Raw genomic sequence first — 27,859 nt, forward strand, 5'->3', positions numbered from 1 at the left:
TGCATTTGCTGTAATGCTGTATTTATGTCCGCATGCCCAGTAGAGCCAAACGTAACCCTCCCGCATTTGTCATATCCCGAGCTTTGTGTGTGTGTGCTGCGCCAAGGCATCAGTCATTTTAATTTCTGACCACAGACATGATGTCAGCAAACAGCAGCATTATAAAGTAAACAAAATGTAAATAAAGTACCTGAAAAAAATTTGACCCTACAGCTCCAAACTCGGTTCTAGACGGCCAGTGTCCTTTAGAGTTTAGCTCCAACCCTTAATAAAAACACACTTGAACCAGCTAATCAAGCTCTTACTAGACACAATAGAAACTTCCAGATAGTGTTAAGGCCAGCTGGAGCTAAACTCTGCAGGGGATTGGCCCTCCAGGATCTAGTTTGGAAACCCCTGTCCTACAGAGTTGTTACTTTGCACATGATTTTTGATCATTGCAAATAATAATGTACAATTATTTTCTTAGAATAGGAGATATGCTGTCTCTCGCATAACATACATTATCAGTAGTTAAGTACGTGGTCTTGAAGAGGATCCTTTTTTTCTCTCTCATTTGGACTCCGTCTTGACTTGGACTCGAAACTTTTGGACTTGGACTTGACTTGGACTAGTATGTCTTTGGACTCGGTCTTGACTCGGTCTCGACTAGTCCTGGACTTGGACTTGACTTGGACTCGACAAACCTTGACTACAGCTCTAGTTCGAGATGAAAACATCCACTAAATTTACCTGCTGTAAAAAAGTATCAGACAAATATTATTTGACAAAAATAATTCTAATATTTTTGCATAAATCTATTAATAAACCTCAGTCCTGATCAACACTACCAAATGTTAAAAAAAGACCTATTTTCAATATAAAATGTAATTGTGGCTGGATATTTTTTCACTTTTTATCACAGTCTTGGGCATGTCAAAGATTAGTAACAACATTGGCTTTGATGCATTGTTAGTTTTTGTACAGCATTAGATTTAAATTTTTTATCCCTAATTTATTGTTCGTAGCTGTTTTTGCCCCATAGACTTCCATTATAACGAAATTTTTTTCTTTGATTGCAAAACCATGACACCATAAAATCATGCATTCTTGATGGTTCGTGGTTTTCCTTGTTGGGAAGAAGTAAAAAAAAATATGTTTATGGTTGATCACTAGGTGGTACCATTAACCCTTTAGAAGGCCTGTGCAAAAAAAGCTTAGTTTTCTTGTATATGAAGTAGAGCTTAGATCGGGCCCAACAAATCAAGCCCGACCCTACCCGAGCCCGAGCATGTTGTGTCCGAGCCCGGCCCGGCCCGACACGTTCACTGTAATTATGAGCCCGAGCCCGATTTAAACCCGACCATTTTTAATATGTGGGCCGTTATAACCAGGGGCGGCGCCAGATTTTTTTTTTTTTTTTTACCGCAGGTGCTGCTGTGCTAGAGCATTTAGGCTACGGGGGAGCTGCGCACATATATATATATATATATATATATATATATATATATATATATATATATATATAAAATGCGTGCCACATTTAATGCATGAGACAAAGCCAACACATATGTTGTCACTCCCCACGACTAGTTTAAAATGTTTCCATACCTCCGATTTTCCTCCAAACTTGCTCAAAGTTAATTCTCCTGTTTTAATTTTTTTCTTTGCTTCTTCAAGCTCCATGTTGCACTTATTCTACTGAATAGTACAGCACGCACAGCAGGTGTGATGCGTCACGCATGCGAGACTGCGAGTGGACGAGACGCTGCGCATGACACATGACGTGCTTTATCAAGGGCCCGACCCGGCCCGAGGACGGAGGCAGGAAATATCGGCCCGGCCCGGCCCGTGGGAATAACCAGGAGCTGGAATAACCAGGAGTTCTGTCTTCGTAAGGTTAAGCTGAAGGTGATGGTCATTCATCCAGCTAGAGATGTCACTCAGACAGGCTGAAATGCGAGCAGCTACCGTCGGGTCATCTGGTTGGAATGAGAGGTAGAGTTGGGTGTCATCAGCGTAGCAGTGATAAGAAAAGCCATGCTTCTGAATGACAGATCCTAATGACGTCGTGTAGATGGAGAAGAGAAGTGGTCCAAGTACTGAGCCTTGAGGAACCCCAGTAATAAGGTGTTGTGACTTAGAAACATCACCCCTCCAAGACACACTGAAGGATCTGTCAGAGAGGTAGGACTTAACCCACAGGAGTGCGGTTCCAGAGATGCCCATCTTTCTGAGGGTGGACAGGAGAATCTGGTGATTAATGGTGTCAAAAGCAGCAGACAGGTCCAGTAAGATGAGTACTGAGGATTTTGAAGCTGCTCTTGCTAGTCGCAGGGCTTCAGTAACCGAGAGCAGAGCAGTCTCAGTTGAGTGGCCACTTTTGAAGCCAGATTGGTTGCTGTCCAGGAGGTTGTTCTGTACAAGGAACATAGAAAACTGGTTGAACACAGCTCGCTCAAGTGTCTTTGCAATGAATGGAAGAAGGGATACCGGTCTGTAGTTTTCAAGAAGCGCTGGATTTAGAGATGGTTTCTTGAGCATTGGGCTTACCCGAGCCTGCTTGAATGCTGAGGGAAATGTTCCAGAGTGAAGAGAGGAGTTGATAACGTGAGTAAGCGAAGGTATGACTGAAGAAGAGATCGCTTGAAGGAGGTGAGTGGGGATAGGATCAAGTGGACAAGTAGTAGGATGATTGGACAGGAGAAGTTTGGAGACATCCATCTCTGAGAGTGGGGAGAAGGAGGAGAAAGAGTGTGCGTCGGTCATTGTGAAGTTGTCCTCGGTCTGCGGTGTGGAGAATTGGTCACTGATGGATCTTGTCTTATTTGTGAAGAAAACTGCAAAGTCGTCCGCTGTAAGAGTCGATGGAGGAGGTGGTGGCAGCGGATTAAGAAGAGAAGAGAAAGTCTTGAAGAGTGTCTGAGCGTCACAACAGCTGTTAATTTTGTTGTGGTAGTAGGATGTTTTAGCCATGAAGACATTTGCAGAGAAGGAAGAGAGGAGAGACTGATACACACTGAGGTCTGTAGAGTTTCTTGATTTCTGCCATTTCCTCTCTGCAGCCCTGAGTTTAGAGCGATGTTCACGGAGAACCTCGGACAGCCAGGGGGCAGATGGGGCGGTGCGTGCTGGTCTAGACAACAGTGGGCAAAAGTTGTCCAAGCAAGATGTTAAAGTGGAGCAAAGAGTGTCCGTAGCGCTGTTCGTGTCCAGAGCAGAGAACTGAGAGAGTGCAGGAAGCGAGGATGAAACCACATAAGATAGGTGAGATGGAGAGAGTGAGCGTAGGTTCCGTCGAAAGGTGACCTGCGTTGGAGTGTGAGGCACTTCAGGAGTAAGTGCTAGGTTAGCAGTAATGAGGAAGTGGTCTGAGGTGTGCAGTGGAGCAACTGAAGAGTTGTCCAGAAAGCAACAGCGCATGTAGATGAGGTCCAGTTGGTTGCCTGATTTGTGAGTCGCTGTAGTAGACACTAGCTTGAGATCAAATGAGGTGAGCAGAGTTTTGAAGTCAGCAGCCTGTGGTTTATCTAGGTGGATGTTGAAGTCACCAAGCAGTATCAGAGGAGTACCATCTTCAGGAAAGTTTGATAGCAGCACATCCAACTCCTCCAAGAAGTTTCCCAATTGACCTGGGGGACGATAAATGACCACAAAGTGGATTTTAACAGGGTGGGTTACAGTAATGGCATGTGATTCAAATGAACCAGTACCTGTAGGTGATGGCTGAAGATCAAATTTCCATTATTTTGATATAAGGAGACCTGTCCCTCCACCCCTCCCAGTGGTACGAGGAGTGTGGGAACAAGTGAAATTAGTGGAAAGGGCTGCAGGGGTGGCAGTATCTTCAGGTTTGATCCAAGTCTCTGTCAGTGCCATGAGGTTGAGACCGGAATGAGAAGCAATAGAAGAAATGAAGTCTGCTTTGTTAACTGCAGACTGGCAGTTCCAGAGACCAACTGGAATAGAGAGCGTAGTAGTAGAGGTCAGAGGGACAAGCCGTAGGTTTGTCAGACAGGCCTTCCTGCGACGTACATAGCGTGCTCTCCGAGTGTTAGTAGTGATAGTAGAGATCTGAAAGCACATAGTAACTACAAGTGTAAGAGATATTTGAGAACAAGGTATATAAAAAGTAAAGAAAGAGGAGAAAAGCAATACTCAAGTGCCCTGTTGGTGTCCTTGCTCGGTGGAGTCGCGCAGGTAGAGTCGGTTGTCTTTACACTCGTCCGCCTTCACACGAGAAGGGCTCACACGAGGGCTGCTGCGACCGCTGCCGCGGTGAAACTTAGCGCTTTTGAATTACCCTGATTACCTGTGATTAAAGTCAGCTGGCCACGCCTCACTATTTAGCAGATCGAAACCAGGCAGTCCCACGATAGGCAAATGCAAAACCAAGCGCCACTTTCAGCACGTATTAACCAGGGTGAGACACACACAATTTAAACCAAAAACTTTCCTAGCAATGACGATCACACACTAGTCTGATGAAGAAAACAAGGCAAAACACTCACAAGCTGCTGTCCTTTTCTGTAGCTCGACTGTTTCTTCTGACAAGTGCTTTCCAAACAGCTAATTAAGTACTTTCACTGGCTTTGGCCACGCCTCAATATTTAGCAGATCGAAACCAGGCAGTCCCGCGATAGGCAAATGCAAAACCAAGCGCCACTTTCAGCACGTATTAACCAGGGTAAGACACACACAATTTAAACCAAAAACTTTCCTAGCAACGACGATCACACACTAGTCTATTTAATGGTGAGAAGAGCAGCAAGAAACAAGAGAAAGGGCTTGACTTGTACTGAAGTTTTAGAAATGAAAATGTGCAGTTTATTTGAAGTTGGTGTTGCATTTTGGTTCATATTAAATTATGTTCAGAAATCTGATGCAAATTAGTTTATCATTGAAGGATTTTAAGGTTTTAAACTGGCTTTACCATCAAGAAAAGACTAGCATTTCACACATAGGCTGTCCGTACTTCTCACCATCAAAAGGCTTTTTTTATTTTTTTTTACTCCATGTAGTTCTGAGAGCTGAGGTGCACAAAGGTCTCTCTTTCCCTCTCTCACCACACACAAACACTTCTAGACCCTTTCGATGGTATAATGCGTCGTCCCTGAAGTCACGCCTCTGGCAGGCTGAAGGAAGTAAGTTGCCTCCACGTTGGTGGAAAACCTCACTTTGCCATTTCTCTCAATCCACCCAGATACAGGATCCTCTGAATCCTCCTTGCCTTCAGTGGAAGCTCGAGAGGATGATGAGGGTGCCACAACAAAATCAGGATCTGACTCTCCTGCGTCTGTGGTGTCAGAGGGAGAAGACAATACATCCTACAGCTCGCTGGAGGGGTCCAGCTGCACAATCATTTCTAAAACTTCAGTACAAGTCAAGCCCTTTCTCATGTTGATTGCTGCTCTTCTCACCATCAAATGACCAGCAGGATGGCATGCAAGTTTTTAAATCCACTTGTTTTTGTTTGTTCTGTACTTCTCACCATCAAAAGGCAGCAGGTGCATAAACACACTTCTATATAACTCCATATACAAGCCAGAAACTAAGCTTTTTATGCACATGATTATCTAAAGGGTTAATGGTCCCACCTAGTGATCAGCTGTAAACAATAACAAATTTTACCTCTTCCCAACAGGGAAAACCACCAACAATCAAGAATGAATGATTGTCAGGGTTTTTCAGAAAATGACCGCTCAGAGCACAGATGTATTCCAAAGACATGGGATCAATGTGCTTTCTGTGAGCTTGTTAGTTTTGGAAAAAGTTATTAAATTTTCAAAAGACTCGGATGAATTTTCGGATGAATGAACTGACTTGGTCTGCCAGATGTGGTACTGTAGGTATTTGTCTTTGCCTTGCAGCTGGAGGTTTAGTTGATTAAACTTGTAGAAAATGTCACTGATATATGCCCGCTTCATTAGAAACTGTTCATTACCAAATTTGCTCATTCATGCTTTCTGCAGAAAAATGAGAATTTGTTTCCTGAGCTCATACATTCTGGACAGAACTTTGCCATGAGAGAGCCATCTCACTTAACTGTGAAACAGCAAAGCCGTGCGATCGGCGCCCATCTCCTCACCGAATGTGAAAAAAGTAGTGATTTGAGTGGTCTTTTTTTCATGTAGTTGACCACTATGACAACTTCAGACAAAACATAATTTAACATGGGGCTTAACGGCAGTGATGTAAGTTATTCTCGATGTATAATGCAGTGCTTCCACTGCACTTTTGGTGCGACTCTCTTGATAAGCGCCTGCAGTCCACCTTGTTTGCCCGCCATCGTCTGTGCGCTGTCTGTGCATATTCCCAAGCAATCCTCCCATTTAATTCCAGCCCCTGTCAAGTATGAATATATAATCTTAAAACGTTCATCAGCTGTTGCGAATTTTGGGATGTGTAACCCAGACTTAGATTAATATAGTACAAATATGTTTTCCTTGGACTGCAAATTAATTTATGTAATGACTGCGGCAAAATTAATCCAGTTATAGTTTGAATCTGCACTTCAAGTGTAAATTGTCCAATTGAGTGAGATCAGCCGTGATAGAGACAGAGGACTGTGAATTCAATTTGAGAATTCTTATGGAAAAACTGTGAAGTTATTAAAGAAGCTTACCTGCCTTGTTCATCCAGAGTGTTGAGCTGAAGTTAATGGAGTCATCACTGTAGTTTGTGGTGTAAAAGATTTTAAAAGCACTGTTAATTCAGAGGAATTGGTGAGTTACAAATTTATTTTTGTACATACAGTATGATGAACCAAATCATGTGTTGTATTCCTATGCATGTTAAAGTGAAGTGATACGTTCATTGTATGTGAGGTATGGCCTATGCTGTAAATAAAGAACATTGATCTTGCTGTAAAAAAGTGCATATTGCTGACACAGAGTTATATGAGGTTTGTAAGAATGTTATCCTGTGTGTACAGGCCAGTTTTGTTGTATGCATTGAAATGTGGATGTTCTGCTGTGAGTTATGTTCCTGATGTGGATGTATCAAGCAGCTTTGAGGAAAAAAGAGATGGTGAGCCACCCATAGACTGAATTTGAACTTTCAACTTTTTATCTTCTCATCCGTTTGTCTTTTCTGCTGACGGATTCTTTCCTTTTAAACTCTGAGGGACAGAGGTTTCTCGCACCAAGTACTAAGTCATGTTTTACTTGGGCATCAAATACTTATTTCAATCACTAAAATCCAAATCAATTTATAACCTTTTTATAATGTTTTTTTTACTGGATTTTTGGGTTGGTATTCTCTATATGTACATATAGTCTCTATACATTAAAATAAATCTACCATGAAAATTACAGAGCCTTCTTTTTTTTTGTAAGTGGGCAAACTTACAAAATCAGCAGGGCAGGGGTGTAGCACCAAATTCTGGGCCCTGTATACTCTCAATGTCAGTGGGCCCCCTACACATGCCATTGTACGATGCGGGTTAGCAAAATGAAAATTCAATTTTGAATGAAATTTTTTTTTTATTATTATTTGAATATAAACAATTACAAATAGTGTTTAAATCTATAATCAAATCAGATTATAGTAATGACTGGTTCTTTCATTCACCACCTGAATTGATGCATTTGGCCTACTTGTGCTCAAATACCTTTAAACCTTAGACTACATCGGGTTCGTTTGTGCATTAACATTTTGATCCATGAAACTGATGCAAGTTTTAAATTAAAAACTTTTATTTTTGAACAGGAGAATACGAGACAGCTGTACCCTCAGAAACCAATCAAATAAGCTAAGCCTGCCATAATGAAAAAAAATGTCAACTATAAAGGAATAACCTTTCAGTTTTGTAAATTCCCTTTAAATCCCTTATATTCCTGTTAACTCCCATGGAAATTTTCCAACTTTCAAAATTACCAGATTTTTGCAACCCTATTCATTGGCTTTGATAACATCATGAATTTATTGAGCATTGACTATAGCTTTTAAGCACAGCAAACTCAGTTCACCTTTTGGGAAGAAAGCAGTCATCAGCTGCTTCCCCTCATTCTGCCTCCTTTCTTTTTCCTTCATGTCTTTCTTTTTTTTTGAAAGCCCGATTTGGGCTTTTTTTTGCGCAGCATGATCAGACTTCCAGGCTCTAGACCACTCAAGACTCACTGCGTTACTTGTTTGCCGCCGGCTGCCGTCTATGGGCGGACTAAACCATTTGGGGGTTCCAGAGTGTCTGGCACTGAGTTCATTCTCTCAGTTGGTGTTATCAATATATTTTGAAATGAATAATGACACCAATTGGAGGGCCCAATTAATTCGAATTAGGCTACAAAAAAATAGAAAAATGTACAAAAAATAAATAAATTGATGGGATTTCAAAGGGCCCTCTCCCTAGACTGGGCCCTGGGTAGTCAGGTCCACTTTTCCCCCCACTACCACGCCCATGCAGCAGGGGATCAAATTAATATTATAACAATTATCACTTCATCAGCCTAAAAAAGTATTTAGACTAGTCTCTTTTGCATAATGCAGTTTCCTTTGGAAAATTACATTGTTTAATTACAAAAAAGAAAATAACAAATTAATATGTAAATCAGTAAATAACCTTCTATTAACGCCTCAAAAAAATGTAAATTAAAAGGATCTCTTCTGTTCTGGATAAGAGACCGTTAAGGCTGATTTAAAGCTCTTTTCAGACTTTTTCCACCTTTCATGAAATCTCAAAATACTCCTGGACACAAACAATGAATGATGACTTTAAATATTTAATCTTTTAATAGCAGACAGTCACACTGGTGTCATCCATTGTTTACCTGATGTGCGTTTCTTTAATGTCTGGATTCCCAACCCAGCACCATTGGGTTATAGATTATGAGACTTTTCCTAAAGACTAAGGGAACATCTTCCTTGAATTGATCAGAAGCTTGATTGCAGGTGGCAGAAAACATCAGAGGCCTTAGACAACAACACCAGGCCTTTGAGTGCTAGCACTGGCTGACAATGCAATGCAACAGCATGAGGAGATCAACGGACAGACAGTCAAAAGAAGGACTTGCATCCCCTACCTTTGGGGCAGATACCTCTTCAGATTTTGTTATTATAATAATAATTTGATGTATTTTGACTCATTACTGGACTCACAGTTTTATTTTTTTTTGCACTCTCTGATAAAAAAAAACTGCTTTACTAGATACCAGTCCAGCCTTAGAGTACATATTAGAAAAAGGAAGTTAGTTATCCCTGGCTGAGATAGCACTGGTTTAAGGGGGTCGCACACCGGACGAGAAGTGCAGTGTCGCGTCGTGTCGCACCACGTCTTTAAAATTCGAACACATTATTCTCTATGAGTGTACAAACACCTGCGGCGCCATTCGGCGTCTGTCTGCAGCGCCCAGCTACGACTCAGAACTCCGTTCAAATTCCTGCTGTGCCACAGAGCGCCATCTGCAGAGTTTTATATTGAATAACATCATATTTGTTTCAAACCGTGGTTCATAAATTATACCAAGATACCACTGCTGCTAAAAACTGCCTACATTAGTTGTACAGCTTGAATAAAATGTAAACATATATAATTAAATGTTTAATAAACATAGTCCTTTTAATCTTTTATTTTTCTCTTGAGGCATTTTTACATATGCAAAATATTACAGTATTTGCTTAAGTCGTGATTACATTCAATGTCGTCGGCAGCCACCTACTGGATTTACCAGGTCACAACCGTCACAACACACTTCAGGTCATTTAAATAGCGGAATAGCGGACCACAATTGATGTAAAACTAATCAATGATGCAGGGAAATACCCAGAATTATATGCAACCAACCATAGATTATTCAAAGAGAACATAAGGAAGTTATAAACGTGGAGGAAGATCGCGTTTGCCATCGGTTTTTCAGGTAAGGATGTCTAATTTTCGATCTGAGGTAAAATGTTCATTGACAGTCCTTAGAAACGTTAAGAAATAAGCATACCTTCATACATTTTATATACATCTGAATATCTCAACAGAAATCAAGACTCATCAGACCAGGCAACATTTTTCCAGTCTTCAACTGTCCAATTTTGGTGAGCTCGTGCAAACTGTAGCCTCTTTTTCCTATTTGTAGGGGAGATGAGTGGTACCCGGTGGGGTCTTCTGCTGTTGTAGCCCATCCGCCTCAAGGTTGTGCGTGTTGTGGCTTCACAAATGCTTTGCTGCATACCTCGGTTGTAATGAGTGGTTATTTCAGTCAAAGTTGCTCTTCTATCAGCCTGAATCAGTCGGCCCAATCTCCTCTGACCTCTAGCATCAACAAGGCATTTTCTTCACAGGACTGCCGCATACTGGATGTTTTTCCCTTTTCACACCATTCTTTGTAAACCCTAGAAATGGTTGTGCGTGAAAATCCCAGTAACTGAGCTGATTGTGAAATACTCAGACCGGCCCGTCTGGCACCAACAACCATGCCACAAAATTAAAAGTTTTGCACCGATAAAAGTGCAAAAGAACTATAAAGACCCATAGATATCACTTTACAATAAGATCTCTTTAGTTCACCATTAACATTCACAATGAGAAATAGCTACATTTGCTCCAGAAGTTATTAATCTTTGTTAAAAAAAAAAATTTTTAGTTCATGTTAGCTCATTAAATAATACAGTTTCAACTTTAGATTTCATCTAAATTATTAAATATTGGGATACCTAAGATGAATGAATGTTCAGAAGAATTTTTCATTGGAAGTTTGTTAACTAATTAATTAACTAATGTTAACAATTAATCCCTGATGTAAAATGTAAATGAACAATAAAAAAATCAAAACAATTTCAAACAATTTCTGTCATGTTGTAGTCCAGATTAAAATAGACTATTAAGACTTAATAAGTAAGTTAATTAAGTATTTGGCACTGTGATGAACATCATAGCAAATACACAAATCTGATTGTCTATTTAAAATTATTAAATGTGTTTTAGAAAGTAGGGCAGCTGGTTTATTTGTGGTGTTTCAAGGGTAAGGACTGCATTTTCTGCAGTTTAGCGCCATCTGCTGTCAGAGAGTGAATGTGCTTTCATTCAGCACGTCTCTCACATGTCTCTCATTATCCCCGTACATTTTCAGCATGGAGACACAAATGACATACCCAAAATTAAAAGCTTGCTGCTTATGAGTCTTTCTAAATGGATACATAATAAAAGGTTCGTAGCCAGCCTATTGAAAGGGGGGGTTATTTTTTTCAAAAAGTGGACCTTTTTGCAGTTTTTCTCCACCTTTTGTATTTAATTATGAGGTTCAAATACTTCATTTTGGTGACCTTTTATGCACTAATTTGTGCTAGATTATCTTATCTGCTGGTATCTTAACGAGCACGCTTTTTGATGCACCTAAAATATTTACTGCATTGTTGTCAAATTGCTTCTTCATTTAACACCTTTGTCAGTCCATACACAGTTCGTAAGTTTAAAGACCACACTAACAACAGAATAGATTTAATGAAATTTACTGAAATATTAACAATAATTTTTCTCATCATTTCTTGACTCTCTGTCAATGCCGCTTTGCTTGTTGCTGTATTTGTCTTGACACTTATGGATTTAGTACATTGGTCAGTTCCAATCTTCTTGGGTGCAATTTGGAGAATATGTTCACAGCTTCATCCAGGTTGACTGTCATCCTGATGGCTTGCTCGTAGATCTGGTTGAAGTCATCCTCAATTGTCTCACGTAGCTCCTTGAGACTATAGGCCTCTGTTTTGTACTTGCCCTGCCATCCAGTGGTGACATCTTGGCTGTAATCTTCTGTATGGAGACCCAATGCGATGACTTCTAGAGCCTTAACAATAAAGACGAAGGCACTATAAAAGTGGCTGTATGCATCATGTCCAGGGCTTGAAAACGAAAAAAAAAATTCAATCAGTTCACTCCGAGCAGAATCGATATTTTAACGTTTCTGTTCCTGCGTTCCTCTGATATTATTACCATTCCGAAACCGGTTCGGGTGGAAGAAATACCGGTTAATAACGTTATTATTTTTTTTAACAATATTATTTGTCTATAATTTGCCTAATAATAATGTAAGGTACGTCGTAGATATGCAGGCTTTACAGTTCTTACCGTGCGCTAGCTCGTGGGTTCTTGGCTTTGTTGGAAGGAGGACACCAACAGGGAGCTAAACATCAGGAATTAGCTGATCATCTGATTTGATTTAACCTTAAATTTCACTCCCTACAATAATTGTAATGTAATAATAATAAAGTACAGCGTTTTATTTACTCAAAAAAAAAAAACAGAGATCTAACGTTAGTCAATAACCCGCTGCGCTTCGTCACAGCTAAAGCATCATCTTTTCTAGATTTTGGCCAAATGAAAGCTACTAAAACACTTTGACATCAATGTTTTTTAAAGATATTTAAAAAATGTTGCTGCATTGTAAAAAAAAAAACACTTGTATAAGATTGCGTTTTGAAAGTGAAAAAACAAAACCAGAAGTCGCGGCCAACTTGGCATTTTATTAGCCCTATTACTTTCCAAAATAATGAAGGCTAAAATGCCTGTAGTCTAAAGCAAATTGTTTACAAACATTATTAAAACAGCTATTAGTTTCTCTCCAAAACAAAAGTTTAGGCTATAAAAACGTCAATGCGCAAACAAATTCATGAAATTCATCAGCTGAAGCTGATACTGTACCTACCTCTCTCATTTGGCAAGAATCCAAATGTTTCCATGTTCCCGACTTATCTGGATGCTAAAATATGATTTATTATATAGTGTTTGTAATTTAATCGACTTAAAACATCATCCTTCACATCGGCTTTATCAGCACAGTGATTCGCGGTCACACTGAACCCAACATGTTGTACAACATAGCAGTGTAACTTTTTATTTGTTTCTTGAACTCTATTTTATTTTATATAGCAAAATGATGTAGTGTCGGCGTGGTCATACCAACGCTGGTTGGTTATACAGAAGCAAGACTTTATTCAAAGCTGTCAGCTTTTGAAAATAATTCAAACTGTAAAGCTTTTGCAAAATAAAGAAAACATCTCTCTGCAGTTTCGTTTTCCTTTCCGAAATCTTTGGAACGTGTCACAATGAACCGTAATTTAGGTTTTCGTTTTCATTCCTTGAACCAGTTCGGAGCCCTGGTCTTGTCTTTCGGCCTATCTTGTGCAACATATGTCAATCATGGGTTTCCTCTGTCCCATAGAGTGTGGATCCTTATGTACAACCTCCATGAGTAGGTGTTCCCTCTTTGGGCTGTAGGTGAAGAATATGATGGTAGACTTCATCTTGTCAATCATGTTGCAGACAACTGGAAGAGCACAGGAGCGTGCAATGACAAGGTTCAGGCAATGCCCAATACAGTGCATGAACACTGCTTTAGGTGCGTCCTTCTTGATCAGAGCCTGGACACTTACATTTTCACTGTTTCCAGGATTGCCAGTAGAATTCTGCTTCTCAGATGTACCTCTCTTTTGGCATTTACTAACACTCCCATTTGTTTTCTCTTTTTGGCATTGACAAACAGGGCACAGCACACACAGAAGAGACCATCAAGGTTGGAACTATACACCAACCACCAGCCATATTCCTCCAACCACCTGAGTTTGAATGCCCTATTGCAGCCAGCAAGGAATTCTGTTGAAAAAATTAAGTTTTTAGAAGCTTGTTGTGGTTCCTTAGTAAATGGTGTTTCTGGCCATCAGACATCTTACGCACACACTCTAAGATTTCTTCAACAGATTTTGTGGCCTGAATGAAAAGTCATATATCATTAAATATCTCCTGACCTTCCATGACAGGGTGTGGGTCCTCTTGACCTTCCCTGAGCGGTCGCATTTCACCTTGACCTTCTCTGAGCGGTCGAATTTCACCTTGACCTTCTCTGAGCGGTCGCATTTTACCTTGACCTTCTCTGAGCGGTCGCATTTCACCTTGACCTTCTCTGACCTGTCGCATTTCACCTTGGCCTTCTCTGACCTGTCGCATTTCACCTTAACCTTCGCTGAGCTGTCGCATTTCACCTTGACCTTCTCTGAGCGGTCGCATTTCACCTTGACCTTCTTTGAGCAGGTCGCATTTCACCTTGGCCTTCTCTGACCTGTCGCATTTCACCTTGACCTTCTTTGAGCGGTCGCATTTCACCTTGACCTTCTCTGAGCGGTCGCATTTCACCTTGACCTTCTCTGAGCGGTCGAATTTCACCTTGACCTTCTCTGAGTGGTCGCATTTCACCTTGACCTTCTCTGAGCGGTCACATTTTACCTTGACCTTCTCTGAGCAGTCGCATTTCACCTTGACTTTCTCTGAGCATTCGCATTTCACCTTGACCTTCTCTGAGCGGTCGCATTTCACCTTGACCTTCTCTGAGCGGTCGCATTTCACCTTGATCTTGTTGAGCGGTCGCATTTCACCTTGACCTTCTCCGAGCGGTCACATTTCACTTTGACCTTCTCTGAGCGGTCGCATTTCACCTTGACCTTCTCTGAGCGGTCGCATTTCACCTTGACCTTCTCTGAGCGGTCGCATTTCACCTTGACCTTCTCCGAGCGGTCACATTTCACTTTGACCTTCTCTGAGCGGTCGCATTTCACCTTGACCTTTTTGAGCGGTCGCATTTCACCTTGACCTTCTCTGAGCGGTCACATTTCACTTTGACCTTCTCTGAGCGGTCGCATTTAACCTTGACCTTCTCTGAGCGGTCGCATTTCACCTTGACCTTCTCTGAGCTGTCGCATTTAACCTTGACCTTCTCTGAGTGGTCGCATTTCACCTTGACCTTCTCTGAGCGGTCGCATTTCACCTCGACCTTCCCTGAGCTAAAGAAGACATTTTTGGCAATTTAACATCTCAGCATGATCACCAGCAGCACTCAATAACAGCACTTGTGCAATTTGTACTCAAATAGTCCTTTATTATGGAATTACATTTGCCTCAATAAAAATTAACGTACCTTTATAAACCTGAACGTAACTTTTTCAGAAACTATCGAAAATATGCCATTACAAAAGAAGAAAAACACAATGAAAATGAAAAAAATGAACTCAGTCGCACACATTTAACAGGCTCTTCAAATATGCTTCTTTCTTTGTTAATGTTTTTCAAAGATTCGTTTTCGCTAATCGTGGATTCTGAATGCATTGCCACAGATTTCGCTTATGCTTCGCAGTTTTTCGTTTGGTGTTTTGACACAAACCTCTTGTGGGGACGGGGTCAACAGTGATCTACTCTGATTGGATAGTGAGCTTTTGATGGACAGGTGCTGTCTGACCAGGAAGTACAGACGATAAGTTAGGGTAAGTCTAAAACAGGTGGGAGGCTCGGCCCGCATCTGAACTATGGCGTGAAAATTGGCCCGAAGCCCGGCTCGAGGGGGGTAAAAAAAGGTCATTGGACTCGGGCTGAAATGCAGTGCTCTAGTGTCTGTTGTTTTACCACAGGGAGACTTTCAGAGTTGCAAAGACTTTTTTCCCCACTCGAACGGCTGGTCGCACCAGTGCGACGTCTTTTTTTGTTTTGTCGCACTATTGACCAAATTGGTCGCACTCTAGAGCCCTGCATTTAACACTAGCTTGCTCTATCCCAGCCGTCACAACACTGACCTTCAACATTGATATATGATTGAAATAAGGTCAGTTGTTGTTTTAACATTGAAACAATGTTGAAACAACGTTGATACAATGTTTAAACCAGAATGGTTGAAAAACAGCCGGCGCATGACCAACCTTCAACTTTGAAATATTGTTGAAATAATGATAGCTGTTGTTTCAACGTTGAAACATTGGTTAATCTGTGTGGCAGCTGACTGTGAGGTCAGGTACTGATGGGTAAATGACATGTAACCAGAGCCGGACAGTAACGGTATACATTTACTTGAGTACAGTACTTAAGTACAATTTTGAGGGATCTGTACTTTACTCGAGTATCATTTTTGGGGAGTACTCATGACTTTACTCAAGTACATTTGAGAGGCAAATATTGTAGTCTTTACACCGCTACATTTCTATCCATAACTGTAAGTATCCGTTACTTCTTTGGCCCCGTCCAAACGGAGATGGAGCTTACCCCAATCCGATCTTTTTTTCCTCGTCTCGAGAAATATCCGCGTCCACACGAAACCACAGAACGATGTAGTATACATGCCGGACCAGCATGTGGCACTGTAATTCTGCCATAGAGATACACTTAAAGCAGAGAAGAAGACATGGACTATGCTCATAAACTTTGCAAATGGTACACAAACGAACATGGAACAATACATGTTTCATGTTTTCGTTGCAGTTACATGATGTAGAGGTGTCTGACTAGGGGCGAGACGTGGGCTGATGACATCATCGTTTCAGAAACTAAATTCGCTGTCCAAACAAAAATGCAAAGGCGGCGTTTTCAAATTTATCCACTCTGGGAACCGGTTTCAAAAAACATCGGTTTCACACTTCCAAAACGCCGGATCCGTGTGGACGAAATGCCTATCCGATAAAGAATTTGTGCGTATTCACAGAAACGCGTCTCCGTGTGGACGGAAAAAGAGAAACATCTCTGAAACCCTCAATTTATTTTTTCTTTCTCAAACGTGATTGGATTGTGCAGGAGCCACTGATTGGGACAGCCTATCAGCAATCACCTTTAGCTTTTCGCCAAAGACTTCATGACATTCGATTGAATTGAAGTACAGTACACACACACAGAGTTAACACACATAGATTGTGTGTGTTAGAATGGTGTTATTCAGCTGAAAGTATTTTATCCTGCCTTTGCCTGTATGTCAATGTGAAAGGAAGGGGCTTAATACTGTCACTCAGATGAGCTGAATTTTATTTTTCCTTCTTCGTACGCTGACCTAAACACAGCTGATTAGCTGATTTTCTTTAATCATTATTATTTTCTCTTCTATGCTGCATGTATAACACGGTCAGGTTCAAAGGTGTGTCAGAACATTGCTATATTGCCTTCTTCGCTGATTTAGGTTTATTGATTTGATTGATGAAAAAACAGAAACTCACATGTACACACACTTGTTAGCTGAATTTTCTCTTCTGATATTACACATTAATGTAAGCTGAGCATTTGCTTTGATATTCTTGAGTATGCAGTGTATTTAACACAGTCAGGTTCAAATGTGGGTGCAAAAAATCCATTAAAACTCTTGCAGAGGTTTGTCAGAACATTGCCATTGTGCTATTGCCTTGTGGGCAAGTGAGAAATGTTAAATAAAGCAACATAGTAAAAAGATGAAAATTACTTGATTTTATTTTCAATTCAAGGTATTAACATTACAATTTTTCATAACTCCATGTACGACGTTTCTGTTCATAAATGTAAGCACTGTGGCAGTAGTAATGCAATATTTAGAAAATGTACTCTTGTATTCTTGATACTCAAGTACTTTTAAAACCAAGTACTTCAGTACTTTTACTTAAGTACACAACTTTACTTGTACTTGAGTAAAATTTAGCAAGGGGTATCTGTACTTTTACTCAAGTAATGAAGCTGTGTTCTCTGTCTGCTTTTGCATGTAACCTGCATAAAATAAATACCTGTTTGTATGTTTGTATAGCTTTATCACAGAAGCTCAAGTCAGATGCTCATCTGATGTTGTGTTGCTGGTACGTTGTGTGTTAATGTGTTCATTTCTGTCTTTTAGAGAATTTTTAAATCTTATAACATTCTCAAAGATAACTTACTCTGTTCGTGTTTTCTTAAATATATAATTGCAAATGTCCGTACAATTTAAATTAATGATTTTTTAAAACCGTGGTTCTCAAAGTGTCATACTCCCTCTAGTGGTATGAAGAGGAATCAACTAAATTAAATTTAAATTAATGTTAATACATTTTAATTTAATCTGTAAGTTCTTTTTGTTTCTTTTTTTTATTATTTAGGTACAGTACAGTTCTGTAAGTTTTGTAATAACCCATTTTAATTTATTCTTTATTCAAGTTTTTTATTGACCTGTATGTAAGCACAGTACAGTGTTAATGTTCAAACTGTGTCTTTACAATGTTAAAGTGGCTGACAATAAATATTCTTATTAGGAATAAACCTTTTTTTAACTGTAGCTAAATAATTAGGTCTACTGCCCTGCTGAAATTTAATGTTTTTAGTCTATTTTCAAAATCAAGTCAAGTCTGCTTTGTCAATTCTTCCACATGTACAGTACATACAAACAGAGAACTGAAATTGCGTTATTCTCAGAAATCAAACCTAGCCTGCATTGTCTCCTGATGTATTTTCTCCACTGCTAAATCCCTTTCTAATTCGGCCTTCAATTTAAACCTTCTGTGCTTAATCTGCATCGCAAGCAACTCTCTCTGTTGTTCAAATGTTAATCTTGAAGTATACATGGAAAGCAAAGGCAATGAAACTATTATTTCTGACAAAGTCTCTCTTTCAATTAAATTACTCCTTAAAGTAGAATTTCTGCAAATATCTAATAATTCTACTGAAGGAGACACTACAAATTCCTCTATCGTAGACTTTTTTAACCGTGTGCGTGAAACTTCAACCCCAAAATAAGTAGCACTGAATCTATAACAAAAAATAAATAGAAATGATATACGCCTCTCTAACTAACTACCTCAACCCCAAAACTACCTAAATAAACTCAACCCTAGTCTTCATGCGGCTACTGATGGTGGTTCCATTATGATTTAGAATACTTATATTACTTTCCTAGATTTTCACACACCCCGGACAAAAATCGTATTCAGGCAAACAATCAAGCACAAATACTCTTAACATCCTACACCTGTACCACGTGGTCCATTACCACATGCAAACGATGTCCCTCCTGCGTTGATTCATTTTGCAAAATCAACACCTAATTCAACGTTAATCTAACGTCTACAGAACAACCAAGATTCAATCATGATGAAGGCAAGACGGTGAAGCAATGTCACAATTTTAATGTTGATCCAATTTGAAAAATCGAAAAGTAATTAAACATTGTTTCAATGTTGAATCAACGTTGAAATGCCGGCTGGGATTCTTTTTCTATTGTATCCATTTTCTTTTTATTAATTAGGCCTATATAATTACAAAAAAACCTTGCTATGTGTACTACATTAAGCTGAGACTTGTTATAGCACGTGTATATCATTGCTCTTTTGTTGATTTTGATTGCTTCTATTGTCCTCATTTGTAAGTCGCTTTGGATAAAAGTGTCTGCTAAATGACCAAATGTAAATGTTTACGTTTATTTTTGAACACTCGCAATAAAAAGAACATTTGTCTTTTTCATAATTAGCAAACAAACAGGATATGTGTTATGTCATCTTGGTTCTCGGTTTCCTTTCCGTGAACTTGTTTGTCTCACATCTGTTTTATAAAGTCACCGTTTAGTGACATCATTGAATGTGTAGGAAAAGCTGAAGTTGTAGTGTCATCGTCGTTAACGGCACCTCTTCACTGTCGTTTTGGATCCGTCAATGTTTCATTTACAAATTAACACAGGCAGGTCATCGCACCATAAATTAATGAATCATGTTCAAGTGATACACTACAATCATCACACTTCTGTGGTAAACTTTTAAGGGAATTGTTGCACATTGCTCAGTGTCATTACAATAAAAAGTTGTGAAACTTACAGTTGCTACCATCAGTAACCAAACAAACAAAATGAAAATACAAAGAAATACAATAAGTAAAGGCATGACATTTGCCAAGTATGGTAACCCATACTCAGAATTGGTGCTCTGCATTTAACCCATCCAACACACACCCGGAGCAGTGGGCAGCTATAGATCCAGCGCCCGGGGAGCTACTGAGGGGTTCAGTCCCTTGCTCAAGGGCACTTCAGTCATGGGTATTGAGGGTGGAAGAGAGCACTCTTCATTAACTCCCTCCACCTACAACTCCTGCCAGCACCGAGACTCGAACCAGCAACCCTCTGGTAACTAGTCCAAGTCTCTAACCTTTAGGCCACAGCTGTCCTAATACAAATGAAAACAAAATACAACTGCATTGAACTGAATTTTGGCCGTGTACACACACACACATACACACACACACATATATATACTATGCATGACAATGCATTGTTTTCAAGTAAAGACTATAGATTTAATATGGGCTGCTTTTGGTGCTTGACACCTTATTCACCATTTTGTGTTTCAAGAAGAAGGTCCAAGTTTTATGAATTATGCCATTAGTTACTTGAAGGGATACTGCACCCCAAAACGAAAATTTGTCATTAATCACTTACCCCCATGTCATTCCAAACCTGTAAAAGCTTTGTTTGTCTTCGGAATACAATTTAAGATATTTTGGACGAAAACCGGGAGGCTTGTGACTGTCCCATAGACTGTAAAATAAATAACAGTGTCAAGGTCCAGAAAAACTCTGAAAGTTGTCGTCAGAATATGGGTTATATTATGTGATGGGAAAACTTTTTGTAATTGAAGAAAACAAGAATAATGACTTTATTCAATAATGCCTTTGTCAGCGGTCTCCTCTGTGTCTCTCCATATCACCGTATGCTCTTCTGTTTCCTCCAGCCTCAAGAATGCGCCGTTTCTACATGTATTTAGCTTTGATTTGAAATAAAACAGCTGTTTAAAGGAATTATTGAATAAAGTCATTCTTTTTTTCTTTGCTTACAAAAAGTGTTCCCATCACTTCAGATTACCCAAATTGCACATCTGATGGCAGATGGAGTATGCTGACATCATCTTTCATACCTCTTATGGACCTTGAAACTGATATTTACTTGACAGTCAATGGGACACTCTCAATTTTCATGCTATGATTGGATGATGAGAGGTATCGGTAATCATTCTCAAGTGATCAGCACCGCTGCCGTTGAATCTGTCGGTGGTTAGATCAGCACAGCAGTCTCAAAATAGAGGACGTCCCAGCTAATATGGGATGGTTGGCAACCCTATATTCCACAGCAATATTATACATGTAAAATGACAAAAAATAAACAGATTTCAGCAATGAAAATTAACACTAAATAATAAAAAAATTCAAACCTAAAGTGACGTTATTAATAATTAATCATATATTCTTGTATTTAGTTTACATGCACATTAGCATCTATTCTTCTGAAAGTATGAAGTCCCTTTTATAATTCCAATGTTAACACACAATGTTAAAAAACAATATTGTACATATATTAATATAAATGACAGTCAAAAAAGCTCTATAAAACCACTTACATTCTCAAGAGAAAAAATATTACATTGTGTCTAGCCCAGCTTCTCTTCTAATTTCAAAAGCAGTTGCTGCCAGTTCATTTACCCCTTCTCTCAGAATGTACTGAATAGAAGTAAAGGACCACACTGCAGCAACAGCACTTCCCACTACTGGAAAGAGACTCAACAAATCTTTCAAGGAATTAAGTGTTACAAACTCAACACAAGCATTTATTGTAATTATTGCCTTTTCTTTTATCATAGCAGCCACCTTTGAGTTGTCCCGAAATTCAGGGCTGGACTGGGACAAAAAATCGGCCCGGGCATTTTTGCCCAGACCGGCCCACTATATGATCATAAACACCACCCATCTTTGCAAGCCCTTAATTATATGCATACCAACTCCTATTCATTAAAACCACTAATGCCATGTAATGAGTGAGTATAGGAACGAGTGAGAGTTAACAGATGAAATAAGTCAAAATTTTATATTTATTAATACAGTTGAACTATTCTCCACAGCGGTGAATCCTAAAACAAGCTATAAGCGGGCTCTGTCATAGCAATACCAGTGTTTCTTACAGGATTTTAGTTAAAGCTATGGTGGTGTGTCCACGGTCCTTCTAGGGGGGTTCGGGGGCATGCCCCCCCGTGAGAAAATCTTGTGCATTTTAATGTTAAATTCATTAATCTGGTGCACTTTGAGAGTTCAAAATTAAAAGCTCCAACCCATATTCAGTGTGCAAATTAAACAAAGAAAAATTCAAACCTCTTTTAGTTACAGTGTCTATTTACATTACACCTATACATAATAATAGTTATAATATTAATCCAATGACAGTAATAGCCATATTTTGTAAAACAAATGCACAAAAAAATGAAGGAAACTTTCTTAATTAGTTGTACCAATTTCTATACTTGAAAGAGATAAGCACATGATCTTTTATTTTGACGCAAACTGCATCAAGCTTTTATTTTGGCGGAAAACATGGTTTACAAACGGCTCTTATTAAATTTCTAGTGAATTGCGGTAATCGTCAACTATGCAGATGTGGAAATAATCTACACTCATGACATGGCCTAAGTGTTTTGAAAGTAGTTATGCTTACCGCAGGCTCTACACTTTCTCATCTCTCTCCTGATCCTCCGTCCTCACTATCATCATCTGCCACAGGAGCTGATGAAGGTCAGAAAACATATATTTTGACACAGTTTACAGTGACTGCTTTAAGGGCCTGGTTCTATTTTTTCACGCTATTTATCTGCACATTCCTTGCGTTTCTTCTCCATCTTTTTTTACAGATACACACTGAAACCGCTCGCTCACTCGTTTAAAGTTGTGATTGGGCCAGCCCAGTGTCAATCAAGAAAAGAGCCAATGGGCCGCTGATCTACGTGTTTCATGGGCGGGTCTGTGAGAAAAAAAAACTAACACTGACTTTGACCAATGCATTACACCGGCACAAACCCAGCGCCGCCAATTAAGCAAAACAAAACAAACCGAATGGGCCACCGATGTACAAATTTTATGGGCCGTTTAAAAAAAAAGTATGAGTATGAGATATCGGCCCTAAAAAGCACGTCGGCCCACCGGGCAAATGCCCGGTATGCCCAATGGCCAGTCCAGCCATGCCGAAATTCCAGCATGGGTTTGTTAACTTTTTCTGAAAGCCTTTTCAGTGATCTGTCATCCAAACCAAATGCAAAATAACACCTTGTGAGGAAAAGCAACACAAAACTTGTATCACAGGCTGTTGTTAGTCCAACGACAGGAATGGCTGCTATGCCAGCCGAGAGAAGAGAAACAGCCCAGATCAGACCTTTAAACATTTTGATCTTCTTCTCAAGACATTCAGCAGAGCACACCGGCCAGGCTTGTAGTAGAGCAGATCTCTTATGTTCTGGGAGCTCTTCTGTTAGTGTGTTTTGAAGTATTTCAAAATCATATTTATCCAGGAAAATAGAGGAAATCAAGAAAACTTTGGGGTTTCCATTTTTTTGTAAGTTTTTTTCACAGTCCTCTCTTATTTTGGCAAGAACTTTCAGCTCATCAAATCCTTTGTTCCTTTGCTCTGCAAAGATGTCATTGTCTATCTTAGAACGAACAAAGTAAAAGCTTTTCTTGCATTTTCTTATTTCTTTTGCAAGCATGACGTCATTCTGCATGAACCTCTCTGAGTTCAAGATGATGAAGAAATCATAGATTTTAAATTTGACATCCTTAAGGTATTTATTTGCTTTGAAGGTAGGACTACCTATTCCAGGCAGGTCCCAGATTTTCACATTTGGCATTTCAGGATGCTCATACTTGGTGGGCACCATTGTAGTTTCTGTGACTCCAGTAGGAGCTGCTCCATCATCCTCTTCACATAGACCTCTAAGTGCATTTATAAAGGAAGATTTCCCCGATCCTGACTTTCCAGTCACAGCGATGTTAAGTGAGACATTTACGAGCTCGTCAATTTTGTTTTTAGCTTTTGCTACAGCCCGTTCCAATGTGGATTCACCTGATGCAGTTATTGCCTCATCAACAGCAGAGTCTTGAGTAGCCATGTTTTAAACTGCAAAGTACAAATACCTTAAATATTAATTCATTCTTAAAAGTTAAAGCATGTAAAAATGTTAATTACAATGTTGATAAGGATATGAATGTTAATAATCTGTTATAATAATTAGCAGGTATGGTAGTGTGATTCTCATTCAGTGCTTATGCTGTTTGTTTAATATATGGCGTGAAGAGAGTGGCTTAGAAGCCTTGCTATTTTTTGAATATTTATTGTTCTGCTGTTCCATGAGTTAAGTTGGATCAGTAATTCCATATTTAGTTAAGATAATAATGGCTGTAAAATCTTCCAGTGAGACACTATACATGGGAGATAAAACTGAATGTAAATGTAAAAACAATTGAACAAATTGTTACCTTCCCACATGGAAAGAACCTATATGCGTATATATGCCACATATAGGCAAAATTGAGGTGCATATATGTGCATATACAGGAAATATAGGTCTCCTGTATTGCTTCTTCATATCCACATATAAGCTCTATACATACAAGATATGTCTTCTATATAGCTAATGGCAGGATCTGGTTATTTTGTAGCTCATATCCCACTTTTGACTCATACATGATGCCTAGCTCATATTTTCTATTATCAAGGCAAACACTAAGAATTAACGAAAAAAATTATGCAAGAACTTATGTATGTGCGAACATGTGAAATTGGTATCACATGTAATTGGCATGTTATGGAATTTAACTATGGCAATATATTAACATGATATACAAAGCCGGACAGTAACGGAGTACATTTACTTGAGTACAGTACTTAAGTACAATTTTAAGGGATCTGTACTTTACTCGAGTACATTTGAGAGGCAAATATTGTACTCTTTACACCGCTACATTTCTATCCATAACCGTAAGTACCCGTTACTTCTTCGGCCCCGTCCACAAGGAGACGGACCCCCAATCTTTTTTTCCCTCGTCTCAAGAAATAACCACGTCCACACGAAAATGATGTAGTATACATGCCAGACCAGCATGTGGCGCTGTAATTCTGCCACAGAGATACACTTAAAACGGAGAAGAAGACATGGATTTGCTGCACGTGGTACACGGAAAATGGAACAATACATTTATTAATCTGTGTTAATGTTAGCGTTCAGTGTTTGTTCATGTTTTTGTTGCTGTTACGTGATGTAGTGGTGTTTGACTAGGGGCGAGACGTGGGCTAATGACGCCATATTTTCAGAAAATGTACAGATTCGCCGTGCTAACGAAACGCAAAGGCGGCGTTTTCAAATATATCCACTCTGGGACCTGGTTTCAAAAAATCGGTTTCACTCTTCCAAAACGCCAGATCCGTGTAGACGAAAATGCCTATTCGCTAAAAAAATGTGTGCGCCGAAAAAAAAAGAGGAAAAAATAAAAATCTCGGACACCCTATCAAACGTCATTGGATAGTGCAGGAAGGAAGAGGACGAGGAGGAGGAGGAGGCGGAGGAGGAGGAGGAGGATGAGGCGCGTCATGACAGACCTTCAAATAATAATAAAGATAGCTGCGGGATGTCCGCTTGAGGCGCCACCATGGTGGTGTGGTTGGCTGCGGACTCTTCCGCTGAAGCGGTGCCTTGGTGGTGCGGTTGATAACTGTATGACCGTTCGTCTGAGGCTCTGCTGTGGTGGTGCTGCTGTAGCTGTATGATCATTTCACCTGAGGCGCTGCTGGCGGTGCTGTTGTAGCTGTATGATCGTTTCGCCTGAGGCGCTGCTGGTGTTGCTGTTGTAGCTGAATGATCGTTTCACCTGAGGCGCTGCTGGCAGTGCTTTTGTAGCTGTATGATAGTTTCACCTTAGGCGCTGGTGGGGCTGCTGTTGTAGCTGTGTGATTGTTTCGCCTGAGGCGCTGCTGGCGGTGCTGTTGTAGATGTATGATCATTTCGCCTGAGGCGCTGGTGGTGGTGCTGTTGTAGCTGAATGATCATCTCATCTGAGGCGCTGGTGGGGCTGCTGTTGTAGCTGTGTGATCGTTTCGCCTGAGGCGCTGCTGGCGGTGCTGTTGTAGATGTATGATCATTTCGCCTGAGGCGCTGGTGGTGGTGCTGTTGTAGCTGAATGATCGTTTCACCTGAGGCGCTGGTGGCGGTGCTGTTGTAGCTGAATGATCATCTCATCTGAGGCGCTGCTGGCGGTGCTGTTGTAGCTGTATGATCGTTTCACCTGAGGCACTGCTGTTGGTGCTGTTGTAGCTGAATGATCATCTCATCTGAGGCGCTGGTGGCGGTGCTGTTGTAGCTGAATGATCATCTCATCTGAGGCGCTGCTGGCGGTGCTGTTGTAGATGTATGATCGTTTCGCCTGGAGCACTGGTGGCGGTGCTGTTGTAGCTGAATGATCATCTCATCTGAGGCGCTGGTGGCAGTGCTGTTGAAGCTGTATGATAGTTTCACCTGAGGCGCTGCTGGTGCTGTTGTAGCTGAATGATCGATTCGCCTGGAGCACTGGTGGCGGTGCTGTTGTAGCTGAATAATAGTTTCACCTGAAGCGCTGGTGGCAGTGCTGTTGAAGCTGTATGATAGTTTCACCTGAGGCGCTGCTGGTGCTGTTGTAGCTGAATGATCGATTCACCTGGAGCACTGGTGGCGGTGCTGTTGTAGCTGAATGATCGTTTCGCCTGAGGCGCTGCTGGCGGTGCTGTTGTAGATGTATGATCATTTCGCCTGAGGCGCTGGTGGTGGTGCTGTTGTAGCTGAATGATCATCTCATCTGAGGCGCTGGTGGCGGTTCTGTTGAAGCTGTATGATAGTTTCACCTGAGGCGCTGCTGGTGCTGTTGTAGCTGAATGATCATTTCACCAGAGGCGCTGCTGGCGGTGCTGTTGTAGATGTATGATCTTTTCGTCTGAGGCGCTGCTGGCGGTGCTGTTGTAGCTGAATGATCATTTCACCTGATGCGCTGGCGGTGCTGTTGTAGCTGAATGATCATTTCACCAGAGGCGCTGCTGGCGGTGCTGTTGTAGATGTATGATCTTTTCGCCTGAGGCGCTGCTGGCGGTGCTGTTGTAGCTGAATGATCATTTCGCCTGAAGCGCTGCTGGCGGTGCTACTGTAGCTGTATGATCGTTTCGCCTGAGGCGCTGCTGGCGGTGCTGTTGTAGCTGTATGATCGTTTCGCCTGAGGCGCTGCTGGTGCTGTTGTAGCTGAATGATCGATTCACCTGAAGCGCTGCTGGCGGTGCTGTTGTAGCTGTATGATCGTTTCGCCTGAGGCGCTGCTGGTGGTGCTGTTGTAGCTGAATGATCGATTCACCTGAAGCGCTGCTGGCGGTGCTGTTGTAGCTGAATGATCGTTTCGCCTGAAGCGCTGGTGGTGGTGCTGTTGTAGCTGAATGATCGTTTCGCCTGAGGCGCTGCTGGCAGTGCTTTTGTAGCTGTATGATAGTTTCACCTTAGGCGCTGGTGGGGCTGCTGTTGTAGCTGTGTGATCGTTTCGCCTGAGGCGCTGGTGGTGGTGCTGTTGTAGCTGAATGATCATCTCATCTGAGGCGCTGGTGGCGGTTCTGTTGAAGCTGTATGATAGTTTCACCTGAGGCGCTGCTGGCGGTGCTGTTGTAGATGTATGATCGTTTCACCTGATGCGCTGGCGGTGCTGTTGTAGCTGAATGATCATTTCGCCTGAGGCGCTGCTGGTGGTGCTGTTGTAGCTGAATGATCGATTCACCTGAAGCGCTGGTGGTGGTGCTGTTGTAGCTGAATGATCGTTTCGCCTGAGGCGCTGCTGGCGGTGCTGTTGTAGCTGTATGATTGATTCGCCTGAAGCGCTGGTGGCGGTGCTGTTGTAGCTGAATGATCGATTCACCTGGAGCACTGGTGGCGGTGCTGTTGTAGATGTATGATCGTTTCGCCTGAGGCACTGGTGGGCTGCTGTTGTAGCTGAATGATCATTTCACCCGAGGCGCTGCTGGCGGTGCTGTTGTAGATGAATGATCGTCTCACCTGACGCGCTGCTGGTGGTGCTGTTGTTAACTGCAGGTTCGACCGCTGTGCACTGCAGTGGTGGTGCTGTTGTTAGCTGTGTGGTCATCCACCTGAGGTACTGCCGTGGTGGTGGTGGTGATAGCTGCGGATTTAATAATGCTATTTGAGCAGAAGTAACAACATTATGATACGGTGGATGTCAGATTTGTTAGAGATAATTAGAAACACAGGGCCATATTCCTGTAAACAGCTGAAGTTAGGGTGGAAAAAAAGGATGTTGGGATGAAAGGATGTTTGTGAGTGGGGTGTGTTGCAAGATGCGATGAGGGAG

This window comes from Carassius carassius, chromosome 1, assembly GCF_963082965.1.
Source record: "Carassius carassius chromosome 1, fCarCar2.1, whole genome shotgun sequence".
Lineage (NCBI taxonomy): Eukaryota > Metazoa > Chordata > Actinopteri > Cypriniformes > Cyprinidae > Carassius > Carassius carassius.